We start from the raw sequence: 25,663 nt of genomic DNA on the forward strand, positions 1-25,663 counted from the left end.
ATGCAAGAACCTGCAGTCTGCCACAAACGAACCAGAGACGGTCGACTGCTTGCTTGCCAAGGAAGTCAGTGACGGTTTCATGATCGGTCCATTTGCGCATCCTCCCTTTCCGGATTTCCGTATCAGCCCCCTTGGCATCGCAACTAGAAAGTATTCAGGAAAGAAATGCATAATCGTCGATCTTTCGGCTCCCCATGGCAGCACCATTCCCAGCATCAATAGCTTAATTCCAAGTGAAGACTTCTCCCTCCACTACACCACCATCAACCACGCCATTGCCCTCATCAAACTCGCTGGCAGGGGATCATGGCTTTCGAAGGCAGACATCACAAGCGCCTTCAAAGTTCTTCCCATTCACCCAGACTTCTGGCGATTCTTCAGCGTCCGCGCGCGCGGTGCGTACTACTTCGCAGTCAGGCTCACCTTTGGTTGCAAAAGCAGCCCCAAAATCTTTGACACCTTGTCAGAAGCCCTTTGCTGGATCTTGTCCAACAACCACGGCATTCCATTCATCGTCCATCTCTTAGACGATTTCCTCGTCATTACCCCCAATTCATCGCCACCAGCTTCTGGCCTGGTCACCCTGACCTCAGTCTTTTCCGACCTAGGGGTTCCACTGTCAGTGGAGAAAACTGAAGGCCCCTCTACTTCCCTTGAGTTCCTCGGAATCACGCTGGACACCAGTTTGTTTCAGGCCTCTCTCCCCGTTGAGAAGCTAAACCGCATCAGTCTCCTGATATCCAATTTCCTCCTTGCTCCTCGCTGCACCAAACGCCAAATGCTCTCCCTTTTGGGTCACCTCAACTATGCCATGCATATCATTCCCCAGGGGCGGGCGTTCATCTCTCACCTGTCGTCGATCACTTCTTCCGTGCCATCTCTTCTGGCCTTCATTTCCCTGGACGGTTCAAGCCGTGCCGAGCTCCGCCTTTGGCTTCACCTGCTCGCAAATTGGAATTGGATCACCTTCTTTTATGATGATCACCTGACCCATCCGCAGGACATCCATCTCTTCACCGATGCTGCTCCCTCAACCGGTTTTGGGGGCTTCTATAATGGAAAGTGGTTTGCAGCAAAATGGCCCCCGGAGGTCTCCAACGAATGCCAGAACGCTTCCTCAGCTCTATTCGAAATTTACCCCATCGTAGCTGCTGCCGTTCTGTGGGGCCATGAATGGTCCATCCTCATACATTCAGACAACCTCGCCGTCGTCGACATCATAAATAAAGGCCGCTCCAACTTTCCATCCATCATGCCGTTCATGCGCCGCCTAGTCTGGCATTCTGTTACCCATCAATACATTCTCCGTGCAGCCCATGTTCCAGGTCACTCCAATGCCATCGCTGACTCTCTCTCTCATTTCTCATTTCAGAAGTTCAGAAGCTTGGCTCCTCATGCAGATGCCCATCCAACACCAGTTCCTCCATATTCAGCATTGACATTCAATCTGTAAATCCTGGCCTTATACCTCTGATAGTCGAAGCTCAGAACTCCATAATCAACAGCCTATCACCTGCAACCTTAAAATCGTACTTGACAGCTTGGAAACAATTCCGTCACTTCCACAACTTGTATCACATTGCCTTCCCATCGTTCAGCCTTGTCACCTTGACTAGCTTCATCATCCATGCCCATTCCGTCATGGCCATCACAGCTCATACCATCAAGGTGTATCTTAGCGGCATCAGCTTCTTTTGCAAGCTTATAACAGGCAGTCCAAGTCTAGCCTCCAATCACCCGCAAATTACTGCTCTCCTTAAAGGACTCATACGCCAAGAACCAGCTAAGATCCCTCGCCGTCTTCCCCTTACATCCGACTTGCTGTTAGCTTGCATCCATACCATCCGCTCTGGATACTGCACTTACCACATCGCACGAACCTTAGAAGCCATGTTTCTGATTGCCTTCTTTGGTTTCCTCCAATGCTCAGAATTCACCTCCTTGACCATCCACTTTGACCCACGCCGCCATGCCTGCATTTCAGATTTGTCCCAATTCTCCAACGACGCCATGGTCTTCTACATCAAGCAAAGTAAAACCAACCAATCTGGTCATCCTACACCAGTCTTCTACTTCAACGTACCATCACCACTGAATTCATTTGAGACCTTGACCAGTTATTTGTCCTTCCGAAAGTCTCAAAGCGCTTCATCCACAGATCCACTCTTTGTCTCGGAAGTCGGACAAGTCGTCACTCGATTCTGGTTCCAACATCACCTCCGCCACGTACTCTCCTTATCCGGTGTTTCCCCTTTGCAGTACTCAGGTCATTCATCCAGGATCGGAGCTGCCACTTCAGCCTCCCGCAATGGCGTCCCAGAACACCTCATTAAAATCATGGGTCGTTGGTCTTCTCAAACATATCATCGTTACATCCGTTCAGACCTCAAAGATCTCAGATCTGCTCAAACCCTTCTTAATAAGTAACTGGAGGTTTTTGGGGGTCCGTCGTTGCCCAGGTGCTGCGGCGGATTCCCTAAGCCTCCCCACAACGCTTCACCGGCCAAAGAGCGACGCTTCGCAGTTTTGTGTTGTCTAGTTTAGTTTAGTTTCATTCGTTATTCAATAAATCATTCTACGCATTACTTTGAAGGTGTGGTCCTTGCTAGTGAATTGGAGCTTTCCTAGCGAGTTTCAGGAGCAGGACCACACCTCAAACACACCCCTTCCATTCCCTATAAATGCCAACCTAACCTGCTCTTCCCTTTTGCTCCCTTCTTCTGCGCCCCCTCCCACCCACCCCATTCTTTCTCCCTGTTCTCCTCTCCTCCCTCTCCTTCCTCTCCTTCCTAGGGTCCTGAGAGGGTCCGTCGTTGCCCGGGTGCTGCGGCGGATTCCCTAAGCCTCCCCACAACGCTTCACCGGCCGAAGAGCGACGTTTCGCAGTTTTGTGTTGTCTAGTTTAGTTTCATTCGTTATTCAATAAATCATTCTACGCATTACTTTGAAGGTGTGGTCCTTGCTAGTGAAACAAACTATAACCTTATGTGTTTGTCCTTTCTCAGATCATTCCATCATTCTTTTTATCTCTGCATTCAAAGGCTTCATCACATCGTCACAGCGTTCTAATCAGTTCCACAACCTGAAAACCTTCCATCAGCTTCACAGAAAGCTATTGTAATGATCTCGTCCAAAGCACACCCTTAGCCCACCTTACTAGCCAGCGTCAGCTCCCCTTTTCCTCTCAAGAGGTCACGTTCATTCAGTTTTACCACGCATTGTATCCAGAAAATGATGATAATGATTATAATGATAATAATAATAATGATAATACAAAATTTCCTTCTCCACCCACAACTACCTATTCGGAACTGACTTTCCATTAATCTAGCCACCAGCAGTTGCGAACTGCTATATACATTCTCATGTTAACCAACACTTGCAAAAGGTTTCAGCTTTAATGCAACTTCATACTTCCGACTGTCTCTCGTTCTCACCCCTGAGAAGTAAATCAATGCAGCCTCCGTGGCTGGTCACTTCCCACAGTGCTCTGAATTCGCCCCAATGCATCTTCGACCCTCCACTTCATCCCAGTTTTTTCTAATGCAACTTCATACTTTTGACTCTCCCTGGTTATCACTCTCTAAGTAAATCAACGCAGCCTTCATCCCTCATCCATTCGACCCTTGACCCTCAACTTTCATCCCTCACCCCTTCATCCCCCATCCATTCGACCTTCAACCCTTCATCCCCACCCCAATGCATCTACCCTCCATTTCGTCCTAGTTTTTGTAACCCAACCTCATACTTCTGACTGTCTCTCGTTCTCACCCCTGAGAAGTAAATCAATGCAGCCTCTGTGCCTGGTCACTTCCTGCAGTGCTCTGAATTCGCCCCAATGCATCTACGATCCTCCACTTTGTCCCAGTTTATCTAACGCAAATTTATACTTCTGAATGTCTGTCATTCTCACTCCCCAGAAGCAAATCAACGTATCCTCCGCGGCTCATCACTTCCTGCAGTGCTCCAAATCGCCCCAATGCATCTTCGACCCTCCACTTCCTCCCAGTTTTTCTAACGCAAGTTCATACTTCCAACTCTCTCTCATTCTCACTCCTGAGAAGTAAATCAACGCAGCCTCCACCGCTGGCCACCACATTCACTCCCACGTTTGCAACAGTCGTAACCATTTCGTTCTCCCAGACCCTTGTATATCTGTCCCAGACAAGCATTAATGGACAACCTCCTGCCCCATGTTTATCCCCTTCTCTCATTCATTTATCCTTCCTCAGCATTTCGTAATAAATAAACTCAGCCACCCCCACCCCTTCGTCCACAACCCGCAAAATGTACCCTGTCTCTACAGCAGCCATCCTTTTGGGGGCCCAATCGCATTCGCTTAACATGCTATTCACGCAGACACTCACCCTGGCCTCAGACCTGCACCAATCCATCAATCCGAGTGTCCCATATCCTCAATCGACTCTTGCTTTCCCATTATTAATTCCAGAAATTCTGACAATTGGCACCAGCCTCCGACCTCTCGACTATTTAATTGGGTTGTCTCTTCACACAGAGCCACTGTAAATGTTTATAAGCAGAAAATTCTTGACCATATTAAAATTCCAGGGCGCTGTCGTCTTTAGTAAACGTCACACATATGCAATATGATTCGAATCTCCCATGCACTCTTGAAGCTCTCTTTGGGGCTCTATCCGAAGCCAAGCTCACAAAGAGACAACTCCCCCACTCAGTCTCACTCCCGGGATCCCTCCTGTGTCCCTGCCTTTGACTCAAGGCATTCATCACCGTGCTCGTCAGCTACCGGGAAACCCAGCCTTCATCCCTCAACCCTCTGTCTTCCATCCCTTCATCCCTCAACCCTCATACCTTCATTCCTCACTCTACATCCCTTGATCCTTACCCTGTTGTCCCTAACCTTTCATCCACCTGGCCCTTGATCCTCATCCCTGCTACCCTTCATTCAAAATCTTTATCTTAATGGTGTGGTCTTTTTTAGTGAATTAAGGAAAATCCTATAAGTATGCCTTTAAGATTTCAATCTCAGATGATTTGGCAACATCTGTGGTTACTATAGGAACAGCAAGTAATACCACAGCCACCGCTTGTTAAGCACAACTTTGTCAGAAAAACAACAAAAGATCAACTGGCAGATTTGATTACAGCACAGCCAAACAATCCATCAGAAATAAGAAATTCTCCATTGTGCAATGCATACCCATGGGAAGTAGGGGTACTGGGGTTGCTGCAGCAGCCCCTGTTTCTGGGGTGACAGAACCTGTGATGTAATTTTTTATGAACTTAGGCTGCATCTCCCAAACATCTCCCAAAGGAGAGGGAATGCATTGTTAGGAGAGATAACTGGCTCTCGGACACAATTCAAAATGAAGTCATTCAACATTACACCTACACTATTCACAGTGAGATTGTATACTGTGCTGTCCAATCTATGGATTTACAGCTGATGGTGCTATGGACACCACTTGCCAAATGGGACTATGTTCCTTGATGCTGCAATACTGTACACAGACAAAACATGAAGATTCGCTCTGATTTTGCTGTGATGCATTTTTACTGTTGCTATGGTGTTCAGCACCACAGACAGCACACAAGCACTCTACATAGTCATATATTTTATCAGTTTTGTTTGTCTATATGTCTGCTCACAATATTATGGCTGCAATTCAACTGTGCAATATTTGGCATACAGAAAATGAAAAGAGGTTAAAATTAAACAGGGTGCACTTTATTTTGTAGCAAGTGATGTAACGCAAACAGCTTTAAGTGCAGTATTGGCAATTAGCATACTGTTACCAATGTTTTGTTTTTTTTATTTTTTTAAATAAAAACCCATTTTATTCTTACAGACTAAAGGAATATAAATAATTGAGGAATGGATGTTATGAACCCCTCAAGGTAGGGAGCTGCCACTTTTTTTCTGTTTCTTGTTTACCATGCTGGTAAATCTGAATGAATTGTACTTTGGTCCTCATGGTTTCCATAAAATTAACTGAACGGATGAATTGTGGTGAATCTAACCGGGCTAACAACGTGTGACATTAACATGTTCATATTGACAAAAGATTAAACATTTACATTTGCATGCGCGGTGTAAGCAGCTAATGTCATCTGAGTCAGGTGATTATTCTTTGTTAGTACTTCTTGACCTTAGTTCTGCATTGGTTGGCATAAAGATATGTACAACATTTAACTGTTTTTTAGTTTCACTGTCTTTATTGAAGACTTTGATTCTGATTCCTCTCTACTGTCTTCTGGTGTCCTACGGGGCTCAGTTTTGGGGCCCCTGTTATTCTCTTTATATTTGCTGCCCCTGGGTCAGACCATAAACAGATTTGATATTGTACTAGACATGTAGTGTACAAGTGCACAAGACTAAAAATGTGCTATACAAGTGCAGGTCCATTTACTATTTAACTCTTTGGTGCTTCAACAGTGTGTTGAAGGGACAACTTACTGTTGCAAAAACTGAGGGGCATTTGAATGGTGATGCCCTGACTGTTGGTTACACACTTAGTTCAGTGATGTGTTCATGTAATGATGTACACACAGCAGCACATCTGAATGGCATTTGAAGTGTTGCCTATACTTAAGTGCATTTGAAGAGTTATGTTAATATTATTTAGGTCAGAAAAACATGAATGAACTATATTATCAGTGACTTCAAAACTTTGAAGTGAACTGAAAAAGCAAAATGATTCGAATTAGAAGAGTGATTAATATTGACATCACTTTATTGTAGTCACCATACACTTATACTGTGAAAAGAATGGCACTGGTAATTAAGTTCGATATTTAATAACATGAAATTACATCACATTTCAAAATACCCAAATAATTCTTTGCGGGAAACGTAGATATTTTTTTTCCTCCTTCACTGCAAGTCTGGCAGTTCTGGACTCCACGTCATCTGTTGATTCCTGAGAATGGTAACCTCATCTGGCATTATCCCTTATATGTTCTTACAACAACGACAATACAAACATCAAATATGTAGCAGCCAATAATGTAATAAATACTACTAATTCAGATTTACCATTCATCTGCAAACATTTGCAGATGAATGGTGTTTGGCTTTCCACCGCGCCACTGTCAGTGCCTGGACGTCCACTGGGCTTGCAATGTTCATCTGCACACACTGCGATGACACACAGCTGGTTGAATATTGGCAAAGTTCTTCTTTAAATTCATTGTCTTCTGTCTGAACACTAGTGATACGGTGGTTCATTCTCGATGATTCGACACCCTGCACTGCATTCAATGACAGCTTTTTTTTTTGTTTTTTTGTTGTTTTTTTTTGCCTAGTGACAACTTTATAAATTCCTTCTTTTCACAGAAGGCTTATGGAAAATTCACATCCGGTGAAGTGGATGACACGAATGAGGTAAGAGGCTAAAATTTTCAATTTGCGCAAGTGGTTTGCGTGATGCTGTCTTGTGAATAACCCTTAGCATTGGGATCTAGTTGACATTTCCTGACATTACAGAAAATCAGAAATAGCTATGGGACTACATGATAAGTTCTGAAAATATGTATTTCTGATTTGTCAAAGGTTTTTTGCTAAGCTGCTACTTTACAAAATGGTAATGGTAAAATGGTAAGTAATTTAAGATAAACTTTTATTGTGGAAAGTAAACAACAGAAGGAGTGAAGCAGGAATGTGCTACTGTGACAATATGAAAAATAACATTGGTTCACAGTGATTAAGAGCTTGAAGGCTTTATACTTCATGTTCACATCACTTGATGTCAGTTATCGCTACGACTATACTGCAAACTGAGTTAGCCTTGCCCAGTCAGTAGCACAGCTGTGAAAGATAAATATTTCCCAGTCACAAAATATTCCAAAAAAAAAAAAAACATAGAACACTCCAGCATTCGGATTTATGTGAGCAAAAAAATTGCTTCATGTTTCATGTGAACACAGCAGGGTCATGATTGGTCAGGTTTTTGAGCAGATATTTGAAAGAAGTCACAGTAAGGGTAACTGTTGAGTGTGTTAAGTTTTTTTAATAAACAAAACTAAACTGTAGTGCTATGACTATTTCATTGTTACTATATAATTGGTTCAGAAATGTTATTACATTACTGGTAAGTTTTTACTTCATCAAACTATAATACATTAAAAATGTAAAAGTTATTACATTATTGGGAAAAGATTTCTAAAAATGTAGCGGTGGGTAACAAGTCAGAAGAAAAGTTTAATGAACTAGTGGAGAAAATGATGTGAGTCATGAGCTACGACCTTCACAGTCACCAGATCTTAACCTAACTAAACACCTCTCGATGTGTCAGACAGCACCATCAAACACTACCAAAAGAGGTGCAGCAACTTTATTTGTGTATTTTATTTTTCAGCCATCTATAAATGTCCAAACTGCCTGCCAAATTTGCACATATCTCACGCATTTTACATTGGCCAATGTGCTGACAGGGGTTAAACAAGGAAGCAGTCCTGAGTCGTCTTTTAAGAAGGCAGGTTGAGGTGGTGAATGGTCAAACAAATATGGGGCCCTATTTAGATGGTCTAAAGTGGACTGCGGAGGGCGCATAATCCATGTCGCAAGTGTCATTGCTATTATGCAGGCGCTAGATGCAGGCGCAGTTGTCATTTTCACGCCCTGCGCCCTCGTCGTCTAACTAGCAAATGAACTTGTGGTCAGGCGCAGTCATGGCGCGTTGCTAGTTAGATGACATAAAAAGCAAATGCGCCAGTGACCAACAAAAACCTGGTCTAAAGTCAACGGCGCAGTATTTCTCTGTTAAACAAGTTAGTAATATACATCTCTAGGCGGGTGCACAACGCGCATTGTAACGAGCTTAAAAAAAAAAAAAAAAAAAAAAAATCCCTCTCTTCCCTCCTGTGCCGCCGTCTCATGTAGCGTTGCCTGTTACCCCTGGCAACCCATGGCCTTAAAAGATGACATCACGCAGCGTCTCAAAAAGAAAAAGAGGCACAAGTCTACTCTGGTTGACAGAGAAGTATCTCGCCTGTTTAGTCCGCACCCTGCGGCAGCTCAGGCAAAAAGCTGAGGTAGCTAGTCCCTCGTATTTCCTCTGCCACTACAGACGGAACGGATAATCCATAGCGGAACGGACAAAACGGAAAAATGCATACTGAAACAATCATCAGCTGATCATTCATGCCCTGAAAAGAAAAAAGAGGGGATGGTAAACACATTTGTGAAATCAGATTTTAAATATCTAATTTCTAAATGGGTGAAAATTAAGTTTATCCATATTTTATCCATATCTGACAGCACCCACAGTTGTTGACTACACTCACATGATAGCTGAGGTCAAGAGCTCTCTATAACAGTTGGTCCCATGTCTGTACCCCCTTTAGTTGCTGAGTTATAAGCCCTCAAACATGCACTGAGGTCAAGGTTCAAAGGTCAATGGCTGAAAGCAGGAGCCATGTAGAATCTTCATACTGACATATGTCACTCTCCAGGTTGAGACCTTTCCAATGATGTATTTGGTTTAGCTCTACGACAAAGTTTAGATTTTTTCATTTTTTGGACACAAGCCATGCCAGGTGTAGTTTCAGAGAGCACTTTGAAGGCCCAGTATATAAAATGAGTTTTGTTTGTTTCTTTGCTTGTTTTTTTCCTTTTTTACTGTAAATAGTTACTAAAATGAGTCATCCTCAGACAATACAATACTACTAAAAAGTAAAACCAATAATAACAATAATGAAATAAGCAAAAATAATATTAAAATCATATTGAAATTTTAAAATCTATTTACAGAGTGGAATGGTAGCCTAATAGATAACTTAGATAATATTTATTATTGTTTAGACACTTTATTATTGCTTAGATACTATTTAGCCTATTATTGTATTTACTTTTAGCATGTTCTCCTTTTGAGTAATTTCCGAGAAGTTATGATAAAAAAAAATAAAAAATTACAGACTATAGGAGACAACCTCTGCAATGTCTCACGGCAATTAATTAACACTATTTGTCGGCTTTTTATAATGCCTTTTTTTTTTTTTTGCTGCTGTCTCCAGTTGAGAGTGGTGATTTGCTAAATACATTCTACAACAATAATTAGATTAACATTTGGTCTATAATATTGTTGGCTATATTATGCATTTTAATTAAAAAAAAAAACGGAAGAATAAAAGAAATAAACACCGAAATAATTACTTTTTTTTATTGATACTCCTCTCTGACACACACACACACACACACACACACACACACTGAACACGCGATTGAATGAATGAATGAATGAATGAACGAACATTGGAAGTGGTTCAGCCACAGTCCCGCCGGCTGGTGTGGTCACATTGAGATTACATTTGTTTTTTATTACTAACAAAATGTTTTATATTGACCGTATGAATGGTTTCGTTTTCAAATAAATATTTGGAAATGAAAATATGCTTTGGTGTAGCCTACTTTTACAGAGTTTTGCAATATGTATATAGCCTACCTGTATCAAAATGTATAATTTTCAGCAGCGGTTTGTGTGACAGCTGCCACGGTCGGAGGTATAACCAGCGGGGCAGCCGCTGGTTCTGTGGCGCTGGCTTGGGGTCCGCTCTCCCCTGGTGGAGTGGAGGGTGGCCGGGTTGCCAGGGGCAGACGGCTCCATGTGATGGTGTTTCCTTTCTGGTTCTTCCGTGCTCAGCCTTATTTTTATCTTCTTATTTATTTATTTATTAGTGGCGTCTGGATTCAGTTATGGCAGACGGATGGCAATCTGAAATGGAATGAAGCCCACAGACGGCCGACAGCAGCTACAAAACAGTAGTGGAACGCGCCCCATCAAGAGCACAATGCTCTTAAAGCCCTACGCTATCAAAAGCTGGCAAAATACATTTATTTTATTTTATGGCCTTGACATTAACCTGTCATATTGTTGAGTTATCAAGGACACTTCCGCGTTTTTGTGTGTGTACAGGAATGTTAAAGATATCATTGAGGAAAACGAGGTTGACGTGACGTGATTGAATCAGGGAATCCGTGTGTCCACCACGGGAGAGGATCCTAATTGACTTTACATTGGCATTGTTTTCGTGGTGGCAGCACGTAATTTCAACCCATTACGTGCTGCCACCACGGAATGTGGTGTTAAGAGGTCGTGGTCATTTCACGTATTTCTGTGAGATCAGGTTGGGCTACGCAGGCCACGTTCAGCCTGTCAGCTCGGAGGTGAAGTGCAGGCGCGTTGTTTTTCTGGTCTTTTCTCATCTCAGCCACGGGAGTGAAGGCAGCAACCTGCTAAGAGGACAGAGAAAAGAGGAGAAAAATCCTGAGATAAACGGTGATAAGAGAAAGAGAAAGCAAGCACACTTACCTGCTGGAAGTTCGGAGCCGAGTGACTACACGAAGGAGATGAGTTACGTCGGTAAGGCGAGTTGTTTACTGGATAAAAAGATGGGGCCCATGTCATTGGTTCGACAGCCCATTGGTTCGACATCCCATTAGTCCGACTGTCCACGGTGCTGAACAGCTTGAGGCGGAGCAAGCTCATGGCTTATGTGTTTGTCACTTTCTTTTTCATTTTAACCCACACCATGATCTTTTCCTGACCCTAACCAAGTGGTTTCTGTGCCTAAACCTAACCAGACCTTAACCACAGGGCATCATGATGATTTCCGAACGGACTTCGGAACAATGAGTTTAATATGGTCGGAACAATCGGATGTCAGAACAATCGGATGTTGAACTAATGGGCAGTTCCCAAAAAGATGCTTGTTAACACTTATCGTCGTCGCTATGCTAATGCTAGCTCGGTGTCTCACAGGCTAACCATGTACCTTCCATCTGGGAGCCGCTGCAAGCTCCGACATCGACGTGTTCGGCTTTGAAACACAGAGCAATGGTGAGAAACCTGTCTCTTTAGCTGCTCTGATGCTATTTTTCTGCTCTTTCTCAGTGTGCTAAAGAAAGCAGGGGTGGTATTAAAGTGAAGTGAAGTGAATAATGGTGCAATGTTTCCTAAATGTGTATACTGAGTATATTGTGTTTATTATTTTATGCCGATTGTTACAGCCATTTATCTACGTGTGTGTTTATTTTTGTTGTAAAACATTTTGTGGTGTGGCACTGTGGCAACTTCCGGTGGAAGTTCATTTATTCAGCCAGGTTAATGAGGCCAGGTGTGCGTGTAGAGGCAAACAGTTTTTTGACCGTGGCTTAGGCACGGCTGAGGTGTCTGCAGACAGGAGCAGTATTACATAACAGGCTACCAAACTGCTACAAGGTTCAATGTGCTGTACCTTCTTGCGCTTAAATGTAGAATGGAGTATGTAATACGTAAGAAATAAAGGGAGCAAAGCAACGGGAACGTCTGGACATTGTTTGTGAGAGCCAAGCCTGGCGCGCGTCAATTCATTGCACTGACACGCACCTGCAGTAAGTGACAGTGGAAAGACACTTACACCGATGTATATTTTAAAGGGAAAGTCTGTTTTGTTTTCCTATTGCCAATTTAAAAGTAAGTAATTTGATATATCGTATGATGGGAGTAAAATAACATTTTATTTTGTATGCAAATTATTGAAGGAATTTAATTAATTTCAACTGTGAGTTTAAAGTAACCTGGAGGGTAATTTTTGGTGCAGTTTCTCTCTCACCAGTAGGTCTATAGTGTAGGAGTAATTAAGCACACTTCTTTGATACCTCTGAAACGAACTCGTGTACTGTGATTTTATTTGTACATGTTATCCTGTTTTGATATGGTTATAATATATGATATTTTGAATGTTAATGGTTACTTACCATAAGTATTATTTAAATACTGTTCACATCAACAGTTAAATATGTGAGTACTTGAATGTTTAGTCCTCATATTTGATATACTTGAACACTGAATGTTGTACAACAAAACTGAAGCTTTGAAATTTGATTATATTGAAGATTTATGTGTGAGGTTTGATGCAATATTTAGCATTTTTGACATTTAAACCTTTAATGATGCATCTGAGAAAAGAGTGTAATAGATATGACCTTGTTTATAGGTCAGGTTTTTTGAGAGGACAGGGAAAATCCGAGGACCAGGACGAGATTCCGGTTGTGACAGATGGCGAGCTAAGAACTTTGAGGAAGGATCACAGTGAAGGAGATACACACATACACTCACACATACACAGATACACACACTACACTTCCATGAACTTTTAAGAAACAGGTGCACCTGCAACAATTTCTTATTTTATAAGGGCCCCATCGGACACTCTTATTTCATTTGTGTGCACACTGTTTTGTCTCTGGTCATTTGGGTTTTATTTTATATTTTTGTACAAATTGAACAATTTTCTTCAATCACTGCAAAAAAATACAAGAGTGGCTACTCAAAATTTATTCTTGTACCTGATTCATTATTGCTGCTGAGCCTATTGGCTCCTAACGAATTTGGTGTCGTCTGGATGCTGCTGGAGAGGGAGCTGGGCTCTCTAACCTCCCGGGGTAAAATTAAATAAATTGAATAATTTGTTGACAGCGTGTCTCGTGCGCACGTGCTCTCTCTTTCTCTCTTGCAGTCTCACTCTGTTTCTTTTCTTTTGACTTTTCTAAGATGACAGATGCTGAATATACTCCCTATCTGATGCTGTGGCTGTTTGTGGCTGGCTGAGAGGGATGTGAACTTATTAGTTTGCAGCTGTGTTAATCAAATCAGGTTGGGTTTCCATTACGCGTGCCAAATGGTGCCAATCCCCTTTGATCTGACATCAGATGTGACGTGACAGTTGATATAGAGATACATTTATCGTCTCCTCAGCTGTAAAACACTCACTCTTTCCAGTTGGTAGGTCCGCCATCTAACTAGCTCTCCGCCGTGCGCTCCAGTCGCGCCTCTTTTAAAGGGAATGAGAGGTGACACTCTGATTGGCTTATTGAATGATATGCCCAAAACACACCCATGACTAATTCACAGAGTAAGTCCAACCCTTTTAGACTCTCCGCCATGGTGCACAGTCTGAAAACACGCTGTCTAACTAGCAAGTGACTGGGACAGGCCCATGCACTGCACGCCTGGCGCTTTGCATTTTAGACCATCTAAATAGGGCCCATGGACTTTCACCTGGAGACACGTGTTTGGAACCGTGTGAGCTCTGAGTCATTTTAAGGGTAACCATGCTTTTCCTAAATCTAACCTCTGTAACTTTATGTTAATTACATAACTGTACATTGAGGTTAATTTGTAAGATATCATACGAACTGTTGTGTGTGCATTTTTGTAGGATATCATACAAACCGTTCTATGAGGATTCATTGGTTTGTGATAAGGGATGTCAGACATAACAAGACTGCAAGTAATTGTTAGAAAAGGGTGAAGATGTGACATATCGTTGGTGTTCATTCAGCACCAAACGTAAAGGCTTAAATCCTACACACATACTGCAAAGTATGCTTACTCACACACACAGGCACGCACGCGCGCACGCACACACACTTTAAATGTAACTTTTCCCTTGAACTGAAATTATGTGTTTTCATTAGAGGATGGCATATCCTGCAAGCAGCCAGACTTGAACGGCACCTCTGGGTTTGTAATTGGCGAGCAGTAGCTGAATTGTGGCTGACTTCATTTGGATGACAGTAAATCACTCGCTAAACTGGAAACACTGATTTCTTACTAAATATAGAGCTAAATGTTGGGCTTCTGTAATGATGACAGGTCACACTCCTGGTCTTCTGTTTCCATGGAGCTATAAAACACTGCCGTTCACACCTTTTCCATTTCACTGTCAATACCAAACACAGCCTGCAGCTTTACCTTGATGATAATATGTCTGTTTCTTATAAATGTATTGTTTACAGTGTATATTTTCTAAAAGGTAAAATGTGTAGTGGTGTGAAAAATAAGTTCCGTGTCAGCTGTGTTTGTGAGCACACCTGCAGCCCTGTCTGTGTCCTGTAGCTCTGTGATGGTAGCATGCTCCGTTATAAGGAGCATGATCCCTGACGTAGAAACACCATCTGTTACATGAAGGGGAATTATGCTAATCACTGAGGACTACACGACGGGAGTCTGGAAGAGGGAGAGAGGTTGAGATGAGATTAAGAGGGAGAAAGAATGTGTGGAATAGAAGGAGAGATGAAGACTTTAAGAATGGGGTGAGGCACAATGTGAGTGTACAAAAAATTGGAAAAACTATGCCGGGCGTGAAGAGAAGGCATTAAATACTATAACACAACACATTTGTGGGAGTTGTCAGCCTCCCTTTAATTTAATATGATGACATCATAGTCATCCAGATTAGTCTGAATGTAGCCAATTTTCCCATCTCAAAATCGTCAGTTACTTCTATCCTATTCAAAGCTGCATGGTTCCACTCCACAGTTCATCCAAACACAGGAAGCGAGCTATCAGGCTCCATCTCACAAAATAAGTGAAGTAGAAAAGTCTATATTTACAGTAGTTAATGCTGCATTCAGCTCACATTATGGGGAGCAGATGGGGAGGTCTCAGTGAGCTAAATACAGGAGATAATGAGGTGAATAAAATGTATTTGTTGTCTGCTACAGCACATTTGGACAACAGTATGAAAGGAATTCCTGCCACCCTCTCACTTTGGAGAAAAACCTGACATGGAGTGGAGTGGTGCTGGTGCAGTTCCATGACATTCACAAATGCAAGTCACAAATGCAAGTCCTTTAAATCCTTTGTCTTCATAATGGTTTAGATTCAGGTACGAGGGAAGGGGAATGATACTGTTCTGTATTTATCATCAGTAAAAAAAAAATAAAAAACCTTTAAAGGGGCACAGTGGAGTTGTCTAAGTAAAATGCTGAATGCATTTCCTTGGTCACTGCAAAGCTGTTTTTTTTTTTTTTTTTAATCCTGCATTCTTTTGATAATAACTACATACAGGACCCCAAGATGGATCCTATTCATTCCAATGAAGTTGCTCGCTTGCCACATACACCAAAAATGTTTTCTAGCTGCCGGGTGTACTTCCATATTATGTGGCCGGCTGGCCCCATTTGCGTGTTCCCGCTCGGCACATAGACTTTACATTGTAATGACGTCACAGACTTTTAAATATTTTTTCTCGCCTTGAGGAAAGTTTTGCAAATATAAAACTACCATGGCTCAAACAAAATAAAAAAACAGAGTCATAATTAACCTTGTTTGCAGTTCAAAGTGTCTGGTAAAATGTTTTAGAGATTACTTTTTTATAATGGTGACCTGTTGGGAAAATGTGTTATGGGCCACAAGGGATTTTTTCACTGCAATACCATGAGTGGCCACAGGGAAAACTTTGCTGAAAGGAGAGCATTCCTGGAGGCCTGATCCATGGCTGTATCCACCCTCTGGACTTGTAGATTGACTCCTCACTGACTTCAATTGTATGTACTGCAACAAGTTCACCATCATCATGTAAAGTCTGCGAGGGCAGAGACCACAAGCCACTGATAGACAGGCCTCAAGTCTTTTTTACTCACTGCCATGGAAATGTTCAAGCAATAATTACAATCAATTACATGGTGATCTCTGCTCTCATATCTTGTCTGCTAATCTGTCCCTGCAGGTAACAAAATATAAATCTTATGTAAAGGATTGTTTTGTGAGTGAAAAAAATAAATTCCTTTCTTAAATGGAAAAAATATATAATTGGACATCTAAATGGCATGCTAATACTCCAATATTTTTTTTTATAGTTTATTAACGTCTGGAGGACAACATTTTATCTCACCTCAGTGGTACAATTCAGGTATCCATAGCTTAGGAGACATCATGAATGATGCTGGTTTAAGAAGCTTTCAGGATTTAAGGGAAATAAACTGCCATCACACTCCTTTTTCATATATCTACACATTCTGCTTTACGGGCAGCAGGTGTCTTGACTGACAGACAACCTATTAATCATCCGATGATGGAATCATTTAAAGTTACAATGTGTAATTTACGTGGTTGTTTATTAGCAAATATCAACTATTGCTTTTATAAATATATATACTAAAGTGTAATGCAATTCACATACAAATGGAAGCTTTCTCTCAGGCTTAGAATGATGGCTCTATATATACACAGGCAGGGTGCGGTCTGCTGGAGGCTGCCCTTTTGCGTCGCCATATTTGAATACAGTGGCCAAAAGGGATATACGCGCTTCACCTTTCGCGTTTACCTAGAACTTGCCGTCACTGGAGATGATTAAGGTGAAGATCAATCCGGGGCGTTTCTGTGTGAACCTGCTTTGTACTTTTATGATTCTGTCGCACTTTAAATGGAGGACCACACATATGTTTTGCCCTGTAAGAGGGAAACCACGCCACCAAATAAAAGAAAAAGATCAGATAAGCGAGGATGGAACAAAATGCAAATGAATATCGGCATTGCTTATTCCAGGTGGAAAGAAGGATTTCACAAGGGATGCGGAGGTTGCCTGCTTTCTGCTAGACAGGTAATTCAACCTGATATTTTAAAATCATTTCGAGTGATGGCTAAGTTTATGTGCTAATGTAATCCTAGCCTTGGTAACATTATCCCAGAGCTACAGCTAAATGATTAGCCTAGCCTACAGCCTAATCTGTTGATTCCTCTCGCACTGCTGCGAAGGCTGCCACCCTCTCCTCTTCCCTCTGGGTAGCCAAGACACACCTCTTCGCCTGGCCGTTCCTGCACCGCCTCTACCCCCTCGCCCCCTTCCTCTCCCTGGTCTTCCTCCTCTCCCTCATCTCCCTGTGTCCTGTGGAAGAGCACTCTGGAAACGCATATATTGTAATCGTACCAACCTATATCTGCCGCACTGTGCTGTGGCTATCACATAAAACGTGTTATTTTAGCAGTACTGTGCTAATGCTCGTGTTACCAAAACAATTAGAAATAAAACACTCCTAACATATATCTCACAGATAACCTATATCTCACTGGTAAGCTATAACATATCGTAACATGGTTTAGAATCCTAAATAAATATTCACCTCGTCGCTAGATACTCCAGAAAAACTCAAGAAACTCTGCTGTCTGTGCAAGGCTTTTTGTCCTACAAGGCCACCGTCACTTACCCGACGGGAGGGGTGAGTGAGGGAGCGTGAGTGAGGGAGCACGAGTGAGCGCTGCAATCTAGAATTTGACAGCTGATGTCACTGTTACCATTTTTACACACTGAGGCTTTAAGACATTATCAGGACTAACCAAAGGGCATGTTTCTGCAATCTATAATACTTTGTTGGAACATATGCAGACCCAGTTAGTGATAACTAAGGTATGGAATAAAGACTGCTCGGAATGATCTGTAGACTGGGCTACAGTTTGGAGGAATGTTTCCTATTCCTCACAAAACCTAAATAATAAATTAACAAATCTGAACTTCATCTATTGTACCCATTTAACACCAAAGCAACGTTTTATGATTAATTTAACTACTTCTCCAAACTGTAATTTATGTGATTTGAATCAAATGGGGACCTTTTTACATATCATGTGAGAGTGTATCAGCTCGAAATTTCTGGGAACAAATATCAAAACGTCTCTCTGAAACACTTGGTTTAGAGATCGACTGCTCTCCAAAATGTATACTTTTGAATGATGATTCCGGGCAAAACTTTAACCATATGCAAAGACTGCTGTGGCTATCATCATGTACTGTTGCTAAAAAGATGTTGGCGGTTAGGTGGCAACCATCGAACATGCTCTCCATCAGTGGATTTACTCTTTAATAGAGGCGTTATCTATCTCTGTTGCTAGAATGAAGGGGGCAGACCAGGTTGTGCTCAAGGCTAGGAAGGAGGCACTCAGCGTAGCTAGAACTATGATATAACTCTTTGTTCTTCTTTTTTGTTGGTTTGTTTTCTTTTATGTATTGATCTGAAATATCCAGCATGTAGTTAAATTTAGAGAGATCTGTGGGGACGGGGTTGGTCAGGGTTAAGGAGCTATAAAATATGCAGGTGTTTTGTATTGTTGTTTTCTTGTATCTGTTACTGCCTTAGGCACTACTCATAATACGATCAATTGTTATGAATTTAACAGAAATGGGTTGAGTTATATTTTTTGTTTTGTTACTTTTTGTTTTGTTTATCTATTTCTCTGTTAATGCCCTGTTGTATGTTAATGTGAGAAGATAAGTATATTTATTGTCTACAATTGACAGACATTATATATGGACGTACACCTGCAAATAAAAAATAACAATAATAATAAAAAAAATAAATTTCTGTATAACATATAGAAAGCAGACATTCAGATACAGAGATGTTTGTGAATTAGGATCAAGCTATGATTAAATAAACTGGGTGGGCCTGAGAGAAACATCAGAAGATCTTCTTTTGATGTTTTTCAGCCACTTTCTCAGCCTATATTTTTGGTGTTACACTGTGCAACCTATAAGGTAGGCTGCAATAATACAATGCATTTTGATGACCCACTATAGCCTATACTTCTACATATTTATGTATCATGATGTTGTTGAATATTTTTTCTGGCTTACACAATTCAAGTATTGTTTTAATAGGCTACAGTAACTATTTTACATACAGAATGTCACATCTGCATTGTAATGAATTGTGGGCAATTAAATCTGTGAAGTCTGCTAAAGTCTGCAGAAAGTCCACTTTAGGCCCTTAGACTGGCTAAATTGTGGATTCAGAGCCTTAAGTGCTCCCAGACTTCCCAGGAATGCGCCTACTAAGTCCACGACTCTGCAAGTGTGGTGAAGTCCGGACATTTGGATTCAGCCCAAGTTTACTGTCTTGCAGTCTTCTTTTTCCCTGCTTTTGCTTGTGCATTGCTGCATGAGGTGGAATTTATACTTCTGCATCAAATCTATGCCGAGCTTACAGCTTAGGCTCTGTATCAAAGTCAGGCCTACACCAAACCCACGCCAGCTCCCCAGAAATGTAACTATGCATCGCAGCTACGCAGACCTACTGTCTATTTTTGTGAGCTGAAAACAATTACCCTCAGTGGAAACAAAGCTTTTATTTACTTTAATTTTACAGATAAAAAAACAATAAATTGTAAAGCCAATAAAGCCCCCCCCCCCCCAAAAAAAAAAAAACACTTTAAGTCTTGGTGTGATTTATCCTTTGGGGATTTATACTTCGGGATTTATCCTGGCTTAATATGAGCAGAGGAAATCTAGCTTGTCGCTAGGCTACGTTATACAATGTAAAATGCCATAGGCTTGTGCTAATAACGTTAGCATCTTATATTTGTTTGGAAAACAGTATGAGACAGTTGTTTTGTCAGTAAACCTTATTAGTTGTATTAGAGCCGATTTCTGTAACATTACCTATGTTAAATGTTGCTGTTGTCTTTGGCTTCACATGAGTAGAGAGAAATCCACGAGCTGCTAGGATATAAGCAAAGGAAATCTCTGCTCGTCGCTAGGCTACTGTATACAGTGTAAAATGCCATAGGCTTGTGTTAAAAACATTAGCATGTTGTATTTGGAAAACAAGTTTGGAAAACAAGTATAAATTGTTAACTTGCCATGTTACCACCACCTGTTGATCGGTGAAATAGTGTGAGAACATTACAAAGACTGTGCATTACATTGTACATGTGCATCCTCATGAGATAAACCTGACAGAAACAAAACAAAGCCAAAATTAACTGTATTAATAATGTATGTGGAAGCTGTTGTCCGTCTCAGAATGGACCACAGACTGAAAATTAACAGCAGCAAAAACACAATGCTAACAACGCTAAATGCTAGCAACTACCATCAGTTGGAGGCAGAGGAAATAAACGGTCATTATTCACACTAAATGATCAGATTAGTACTATCTGAACATATTTAATGAGCCCACAACCAACATTGGACATTACAGCAAGAGACACAGTGATATTAGCCCATGGTTGGCACCAATATTGGCTATCAGCAGTTTACCTTTCATATTCCTTTCCCTTAATATGTAATCTCTCCTGTAGTCAGCAAGGTGGGCTGCTGTACCATCATTATAGTTCCCCACTTATGACAGTTGAAACCCAGGCCTTTCTTTCTTAGAGTTAACATGTTTAACTTCAAATGCTGAATGTTCTGAATACCAAAAATAATGGAAAGCTGCGAGGCTGTTTCCAGTAATTTTATCACTAACTTTAATCTACAAGAGAAGTCTAGAGACAACCAAAGCACGCCCAGGTAGTTATCGATCACAACCTGTCAATGAGCAAGGAACAGGAAGGGAGCAAAATAAGGGAGTTCCCTTATGTTAGAAAAAGCAACATGCATTATTAATATGACATTTTAGATCATTGACTTCAGGCTGGATTGACAGAAGAGCATTATATGAAAACAGTGGTGTCACACCGAGTCAACCAAAATACCAAAATACATCACTGACCCCTGCTGATGCAGATGCATTCCCCTACAAAATCACACCAGTATTTTGATGAAGCAGAATTCAGGGCCCGGAATTGGGCCTGGTGGGTCCCGACCTCGTCTTCAACTTTTAGACTACTTTTGCTCTTGTCCCAAATAAGTATCTTTAAAACCAAATACTCAGCAGTCAAGGAATCACTGGAGACACGTAGAATTGAGTGCAACTGAGTTTAATGTGTTCGCAGGTAACAACACATACAGCGGGTAAAATAAATATTGAACACGTCACCATTTTTCTCAGTAACTATATTTCTAAAGGTGCTATTGTCATGAAATTTTCACCAGATGTCGGTAACAACCCATGCAATCCACACATGCAAAGAAATCAAACCATAGATGTCCATAAATTAAGTTATGTGTAATAATGTGAAATGACACAGGGAAAAAGTATTGAACACATGACGAAAGGGAGGTGCAAAAAGGCATGGAAAGCCAAGACACCAGCTGAAATCTATCAGTAATTAGAAAGCAATCCTGCCACTTGTCAGTGCAAATTAATATCAGCTGGTTCAGTCCCAAATGATGGCCTATAAAAAGGTGTCTCATTACCAAGGTGTCACACAAGAAGCATCTCATGATGGGTAAAACCAAAGAGCTGTCTCAAGACCTTCGCAACCTTATTGTTGCAAAGCATACTGATGGTATTGGTTACAGAAGGATTTCTAAACTTCTGAATGTTCCAGTGAGCACTGTTGGGGCCATAATCCCAAAGTGGAAAGAACATCATTTCACCATAAACCGGCCACGACCAGGTGCTCCTTGCAAGATTTCTGACAGAGGAATGAAAAGAATTATCAGAAGAGTTGTCCAAGAGCCAAGGACCACTTGTGGAGAGCTTCAGAAAGACCTAGAATTAGCAGATACAATTGTTTCAAAGAAAACAATAAGTAATGCACTCAACCACCATGGCCTGTATGCACGCTCACCACGCAAGACTCCATTGCTGAAGAAAAAGCATGTTGAAGCACGTTTAAAGTTTGCTGCACAACATTTAGACAAGCCTGTGAAATACTGGGAGAATATAGTCTGGTCAGATGAGACCAAAATTGAACTCTTTGGATGCCATAATACACACCATGTTTGGAGGTCAAATGGCACTGCACATCACCCCAAAAACACCATACCAACAGTGAAGTTTGGAGGTGGGAACATCATGGTGTGGGGCTGTTTTTCAGCATACAGCACTGGCAAACTTCATATAATTGAAGGAAGGATGAATGGAAAAATGCACCGAGACATTCTTGATAAAAATCTGCTGCCATCTACCAGGATGATGAAGATGAAACGAGTGTGGACATTTCAGCAAGACAATGATCCCAAACACACGGCCAAGGAAACTCTCAATTGGTTTGAGAGAAAGAAAATAAAGCTGCTAGAATGGCCCAGCCAATCACCTGACTTGAATCCAATAGAAAATCTGTGGAAAGAACTAAAGATCAGAGTTCACAGAAGAGGCCCACGAAAACTTAAAGATTTGAAGACTGTTTGTGCGGAAGAATGGGCCAAAATCACACCTGAGCAATGTATGCGACTAGTTTCTCCATACAGGAGGCGTCTTGAAGCTGTCATTACCAACAAAGGCTTTTGTACGAAGTATTAAATAAATTTCAGTAAGCGTGTTCAATACTTTTTCCCTGTGTCATTCCATTTTATTACACATAACTTTAATTTCTGAAATTATTTATTTTGGTTTCTTTGCATGCGTGGATTGCATGGGTTGTTACCGACATCTGGTGAAAATTTCATGACAATAGCACCTTTAGAAATATATTTACTGAGAAAAATGGTGACGTGTTCAATATTTATTTTACCCGCTGTACAACTCAATGAGTCATGCTCCGGAGCAGGACTGAAGTTTTGCTTTCTGTGTGCTCTCTTTTATGCTGGTGAAGATTCTGTCGAATCTCCACCTCTTCTCTTTAATCCTTCCCACATAAGCCCGAACATAATGGTGTCATACATGAACATCAAATCCTATCAGATCGAACATTATGGTGTCATACATGCACATCAAATCCTATCAGATCCTAGGTACTTCCCACTTCAGTCCTTGAACATCAGATCCTACCAGATCCCAGGTACTTTCCACTTTCGTCCTTGAACATCAGATCCTGCATCCAATACAATACACCAATGAGTGTGTGTGTGTGTGTGTGTGTGTGTGCACATTATGTGGATACATGAAACAATAAACCAAGGTGTGACTGGTTATGATCAAGCAGAGTATACTGCCTGGACATGTATTTTTAAAGGTCAACTGACACTAAAGCAAAAGACTAAACAGGTCCATTACACTACAATTTCTAGAATGATTCTTTCCAAATAGAGCAATTCTGGTCATTTGATGAAAATTCCTGTGTTTTTTCCAATCATAATATGTATTGCAGAACATTTTTTTTCTCTGTGTCAGTTTTTTATTGATGTGCAGTTCAAAATTCAAAATGGGCCCCTTAACTCTGTGGGGAGAATTCCAGTCCCCCCACTTTTACATATCTGAGCATAGGGACCCCTTAAAAATGAAGCAGGCAGGGGTGCATCCATCGGTCCAAAAAGGAAAGCAAAAAAAGCACCTTTAGATTCAGAGTATTTTGCCAGAGGCACTTCTTCTTATGAGAAAAACTAAGGGGATGGAAAGCAATAATACATGCCATTACAACACATGTGTAGTGATTAAAATGGTTTCTTACTGTTAATATAGTTAAGGCTTCACGATCTAAGTCACTACAGACAGCTAAGTGTCCAGAATAACCAGGACAGGAGGCTAACAACTTATAAAATACAAAAGTTTATTACAAAATAGAATCCAAAAATAAAAAAGACAATATGTGGACTGGTAGCTACACAGTAGCAATTGTGCAAAAATGCAATTCGTTAGACAAGGCACGTGTATTCATTAAACTAGGAAAACTCTCAGAGAAGGCATATAGAATCGACTCACACAGTTAGGACCAATACACTCCACAAGGAGGATAAAATGCCACTACACACGGTAAAAAAAACACACACACAATGTTGTTGTGGCCTAAAGCTCCCCCCGAACCAGTTACCACTCTTGAATTGCACAATACCTGCTAAATATTGCACCAAGCCCACCTCAAATAAGTATCAACAGAAAGAAAACAAGGAAAACCAAACATTAGAAACAAAAAGGTCCAGAATTAAAACCAGCTGTTGGGAAAGGAAAAAACAGTGACAGACACTGCACCCGCAGACAGTCCTATGTGTTAAGATGTGTTCAGCATGTTTTAAAACAATATTCTTAATAAAATAATTAATTCAATATGCTGTACCTTCAGGTATTTTTAACTAGCACGCAGACCAGCAGTTTGTTGTGATGTCAAGTTTTAACTAGCAACCAGACCATGTTGCAGTGTCTGATACTGGAACTGAAAAAAACACAAAATGCATTTGAACAGCTCTGTTCAGTATATATTATAAAACAATATTCTTAATAAAAATAATTAATTCAATATGCTGTACCTTCAGGTATTTTTAACTAGCACCCAGACCAGCAGTTTGTTGTGATGTCAAGTTTTAACTAGCAACCAGACCATGTTACAGTGTCTGATACTGGAACTGAAAAGAAACACAAAATGCATTTGAACAGCTATGTTCAGTATATATTATAAAACAATACTCTTAATAAACTATAACGTTAAATGTGCCATACCTGCAGTTATTTTTAACTAGCACCCAGACCAGCAGTTACTTTGTTCCCTGATTTCAGGATGTTTTAACTAGCACCCAGGCCATGTCACAGTACTAAAAAAACACACCATAAAATACATTTAAACACCACATCATTAAATAAATTCACTGTTTGACACATATGAACAAAAGTGCATGACTTACAATCAACCCCAACTCAAGGTTCACACTGCTCGACATGCAGATGGCTAGAGGGTACTACAAAAAAAAAAAACAAAAAAAAAAAACACATAAGTCAGACTGCAACTACAACTGGCAGAGGACCCTGTTTAACTCTGAGAATAAATGCGTTTTCCATGGGTCACTCTTTCATGTATGATGCTGTAAATAATATCTTTTTTCAGTAAAATGCGGCTTACCACGACAACTGGTTGGCGTCCCGTCTGCTGCGTCTGACTGCACTTCTGTGTCTGCACACACTGGGAGGGAGGGAGGGAGGGAGGGAGGGAGGGGGGGAGAGAGAGAGAGAGAGAGAGAGCTGCTTCCGCTCTACCTTTGTAAGCTGTCCTGGGTCCTAAAACCATCCCCGTTACACATGTAAATGTTGGACTTACACTGTTGAAAAGAAGAAGCTCTGAGGAATGGTCACAATCTTCAGTCAGTAATGCCTAGCTGTAAGCACTTAAGCAAAGTTGAGTTGCCATGCTTACATGGAGAATGCCAGGGCAAATGTGAAGAAGAGCTA

General features: G+C 41.2%; 1 protein-coding gene across 1 annotated transcript in view; it reads right to left on the minus strand.

Moving 5' to 3' along the window:
• Positions 1 to 25,379, minus strand: part of LOC117260943 (uncharacterized) — a 140,958-nt gene extending 115,579 nt beyond the window's left edge. The window contains exon 1 of the mRNA XM_078169163.1: positions 25,338 to 25,379. The gene's annotated coding sequence lies outside the window, so the exon portion shown is untranslated. The remainder of the gene's footprint in view (positions 1 to 25,337) is intronic.
• Positions 25,380 to 25,663: the final 284 nt, after the last annotated feature.

The sequence above is a fragment of the Epinephelus lanceolatus genome, chromosome 7, assembly GCF_041903045.1.
Source record: "Epinephelus lanceolatus isolate andai-2023 chromosome 7, ASM4190304v1, whole genome shotgun sequence".
NCBI lineage: Eukaryota > Metazoa > Chordata > Actinopteri > Perciformes > Serranidae > Epinephelus > Epinephelus lanceolatus.